Raw genomic sequence first — 4,720 nt, forward strand, 5'->3', positions numbered from 1 at the left:
ACCAACACCAAGACGATGGGGCTGGGGGCTTCCAAGAGCTGCGTGCAATTGCTTGCATCTTGGGCGGGGCCCAGGCCCCAGCCTCACAGCGCATCTTCAAGCAGTTTGCTCGCGAGGTGAATGCAGTCCTTCCCAAGCTTGAGGCCACGCGCCCTCTCAGGTGGTCTTCGCGCGATCACATTCAGTTCCGCAGACCAGCTCAAGTGTGCGGCAACGGCCGGAGTCCTCCCGATGCTTTGCTCCCCAGTCATCAGCAACGTGCAGGTCACCAGGACCCTCATCGATGGCGGGGCAGGACTCAACGTCCTGTCCGTCGAGACGTTCGACAATCTCCAAGTGCCATACGACCAGCTTCAGCCGACCAAGCCTTTCTCAGGAGTCACCGATGGTTCCACTGTTCCAATTGGGCAGGTTCGCCTTCCGGTCACCTTCGGGCAACGCAACAACTACCGCACCGAGCTCATCGACTTCGACGTCGCTCACATCCGCCTGCCGTACAACGCCATCCTCGGGTACCCAGCCCTAGCCAAGTTTATGGCAGTGACTCACCATGGTTACAATGTCCTCAAGATGCCAGGAAGCGTGGAGTCATCACCGTACCCTGTGAAGAAAGGGACGCAGTGTGCTCGCTCGAGCGTGCGTTCCAAGCCGCAGCAATCGAAGACCCAGATCGCAGGAGCGGGAGGCCTCCCGAGGCGACCCTCAAGAAGAAGAAGACCTCACCTGGCCAGAGCCACAAGGAAGCAGGCACCTCCGGAGGTATTGCGTCAGGATTCGCGCCCGATCAGGGAGCGCCGCCCTCTCGCGCATAGGAAGGCGCGCCCGGCGCCCTCCTCAGGCAGGGCTCGGGGGCTCTCTCTTGGAGAGCCACCGACCTTGCCAAGGTCGCGGGGGAGGCGCTCGGGCACCACTTGGAGGGGTGCTTTCAAGCACGCTTCCCTCAGAAAGGTACAAGTCAAAGGAGACAAACCCTCAGGAGTTCATCGCAAGGAACACCCAAGAGCTACAAGAGTCCAGAGTCATGCGCGGCAGCCGCCGCTTACCTGCCGTGGCCCCACATCCAGGCGAGGATGGAGGACTGCGCGTCTGCATCGACGTACCAGGGCTCAACCGAGCTGCGCCCCAAGAGCGCCTGTGGCCTTCGGCCGTAGGGCGCTGCGTGGGACCACCCCACAGCTATGTTCGCATGCCCTTCGGCCTGCCAAGCGCGGTCGCCACACATCAGCGCCTGTTGAGGAGCATTCTAGAGGCTTAGGAGGTCAGGCATCACGCGGTCCTGGCAGAGGTGGCGACGGTCCCCGAAGACCTGCACGTACCACCAGAGCCTCCCGAGGCCCCTGGGCCTAGGGGCTCATGAGGGCCGACGTCTTCACCGCGCATCGCTCACTTCCTCAACATCGCTTCATCTTCAACAGCATCAGGTGACATCTTTTAGAGTTTTACTTTCATCTGGGAGCACCCATAGGGCTGCACCATTCCCAGGCCGCGTGGGTCCATCCCCGCGGCATGTATCCATTTTGGTTATGCTCTTTACTTACCCTGTTGGGGGCGCCCCTCGGGCTGCATCATCCCCACAATGCTCGGGCCCGACCCAGCGGCAGTTGCTTTTCCAGCGTTTACCCTAGGATGAAGTTGTTCTTTCACGCTTAATCTGATTCCCATAATTATCACCTACTGCTTGTCTTCATGCAAAGCGCTTGCACGTTAAAAGGGGGGCGCCTGAGCATCGCGACTCATGGGCTCTTACTGGCTCTCCAGCCCTCACCCCCTGGCCTTGACCCACGGCATCGCGACCTGTCATACCAGCAGTGGCTGAGCTCGCTCGGGGGCCGGGACCTGAGGACGTAGAGCATTTGCATTCTAACAACCCTGCAGGAACACACCAATTGATAAAGGCCCAGAGCCAGGCGCAACCTGCCTCGAGGTAGGGCCTCGTGAGTCCTGCGCTGGCTCACGGGTGCCGAGATACACCTCTCCTAGCCCTACCGTGCCGCCCACGTGTCAGGGCGGGGCTGTACACGCCCCGGGGGGCTCCTCCCGGAGGGGAGCCCCCTCCCACGCACCAGTGGAAGCACCATGCTCCGTGCTGGCTAATGACACTGTCGAGGAGCGGCTATGCCCCTACACATACGGAAGCGCTATGCTCCGTGCTGGTGATAAATAACTGAGGGCGGCCCATGGCTGTACCAACCTCAGGGAGCCCAGAGCTCAGTGCCCGGCACCATCGCAACGCCTCCCCTCAGGAGTGCCACGCGAGGGGGCTGGACACGGGGGCTACGCCCGGGCCTCGCCCGAGCGCACGCCACCCAGCCAGGTCCCTTGGACCTGGTCGTCGCGCGCCACTCCAAGCGGAGCCAAGGTACGAAACCCGTTTGAGCGTCTAAGGGGGACTCCTGAGCATCGCGACTCAGGAGCCTAACTTGCCACGTAGCCCCTCACTCCTTAGTCCCGTACTTGGTTTCCGGTCGGGGCTAACGCTGGGTGAGGTACGCGCGGGGCCGGGCCCTGCCGACGTAGAACGATCAATCCACTCCTCGCTCCCTTCCCTACTTGTTGCTCGCGCGTCAAGGGGGACTCCTGAGCATCGCGACTCAGGAGCCTAACTTGCCACGTAGCCCCTCACTCCTTAGTCCCGTCCTTGGTTTCCGGTCGGGTTAACGCTAGGTGAGGTACGCGCGGGGTCGGGCCCTGCCGACGTAGAGCGTAAACAAGTAGGAGAGGAAATGCAAATTCCGGGAAATTCAAAGCAAATATTACAAGCCATAAGATTGTTCCACAACGCCAAACACAAGTTTTAACGCCTCCGCGAGGCATGGTGCATGTGCAGGAATAAAACAGGATGGAAGTCGCGAAGGAATCACTCCCCAGTAACGCCGTCACCGGTGGTGGAGTCACGCTGGACGGCTTCGCCCCGAGGTCGCAAGGCCGGCGGCACCGCGCCCGGGCAGGACGCTGGGGGGAACTTCCCCAGCAAAACCTCGGCTCGGCCCCTCACGGCCTCAGCGGGCGGCAGGCACGGTCGCCGCTCACGGGCTCCAGCAGGCTGTCGAAGTCGACGTTGGGGTCGCGCAGGTAGACATGGCTGAGCACATGCGTCAGCGCCGCAGAAGACAGGGCACGCGCCTCGGCCTCGACCGTGGGGCCAAGACGTCTGCGACATCCTCAAGTGCATCAACCAGGAAGGGGAGCAGCTTGGCGGGGTCGTCCTCCGCACCAGGCAACGGCTCCTCCAGGCCGCTCTCATACAACGTCTTCAGTATGCCTCGAGCCTTCTTCTCCAGCTCCGCGAAGGCCGCCCGGTCCTCCGTCAGGACCTTTGCCTTGGCGTCCAGCTCGGTCCTCTCCCTTCAGCGACTGCTCCAGCGTCTCCAGTCGGCTGTGGCGGACATCAAGCTTGGTGTCCCGGTCCTTGGCGGCGGCCTCCCTAGCCTTCATCTCCTTCTCCTTCTCCTGACGGCTGCGCACCTCCTTGGCGAGCTCGTCACACAGGCCCTGCAGCTCGGCCTCAAGCATCTTGCAGTGGCCCTGGGCATTTGCGACATCGCCTAGGGCGGCATCGCGAGCGGCCTTGGCTTGGTTGGCGGCCGCCTCTCCTCGTCGGAGGACGACACGGCTGGCTCAACCGCTCGGACGGAGGCAGCAGAACTAGCCAGCCAGAGGCCAACCCCAGGCGCCCGGCCACCAGACGAGGGTCCCGCGCTCAGGAGATCCTCCCGCAATTGGCTCAGCTCGTTGGCAACCTGGTCCAGGAGAGCGGCGGAGGGAGCAGAAGAGACAAGAACCTTTGGAGCAGGCAGAGAAGATGGCAGCGTGGCCACGGCTTGGCAGGAAGGGACCTCTGAGCCTTGGCCACCACGGGCGCAGCATCAGGCACAGTCGACTCCAGGTCCAGTCGGGCCATGGGGGCTTGACTCCTTGCCGGGGTTCCCCAGTTGGCCTCGCGAGGGCGGTTGGGTTGGAGAGGCGCGGGCCTCGCCGTCCTCTCCCCCAACAGCCGAAGGCGTCGCCCCGGTAGACGGATGCGCCCCAAGCAGGGGCCGGAGAGCCTCTTTCAACCTCTTGGCCATAGTGCCGGCCTGGTAAAGAGCGCAAACGTCAAGCCTCAGTGGCAGAAACCAAGCAGAGCACGAAATCGAGCACTTACTGGACGTCGTCGTGGAATCAAGCAACTTCCGGCCAAACTTGAAGCCCGAGGAGCCTGCACGGGGTCAGCCTTTTGGGGTCCAGAAGCAGGAAGGCGGATCAGGGGGATGGAGCTGGCCTTGGGACCCCCCAGGACCAGAGAAGACCCTGGGGGAACCAGGCTCGACCTGCCTTCTCGTGACCGAGAGGAAGAGCCCTCCTTTCCTCGCCTGGCGTCGGCCTCGTTCGTCGTCCGACATGGAGCGGAGGGCCTGGACCTGCGCCGAGGGAAGGAATTCCCCCAATCCTCGCCAGTCTCCTCCGAGTCAGACGCTTCCTCCTCCGCCTCTTCTTCCTCCTCTTCCCCGCTGGAGTTGCCGGGAGACAAGTTCACCGTCGCCAAGACCGCTAGATCTTCGGGAGCTGCCGGGGGCACCAACCCCTCACCGTTGAATGTGGGCATGGCGTTCACCACCAACTCCTAGTCGTCACGAAGGAACAAGGGGACGGGGTCGCCCACCGGGCTCGCCACGTCTCCCCCAACCAAGGAATGGAGGGCCGCAGCCAGATCCTTGACGGTCAGGGCCTCAGAGCTCAG

Source organism: Triticum urartu, chromosome 1 (genome assembly GCF_003073215.2).
Source record: "Triticum urartu cultivar G1812 chromosome 1, Tu2.1, whole genome shotgun sequence".
Taxonomy (NCBI): domain Eukaryota; kingdom Viridiplantae; phylum Streptophyta; class Magnoliopsida; order Poales; family Poaceae; genus Triticum; species Triticum urartu.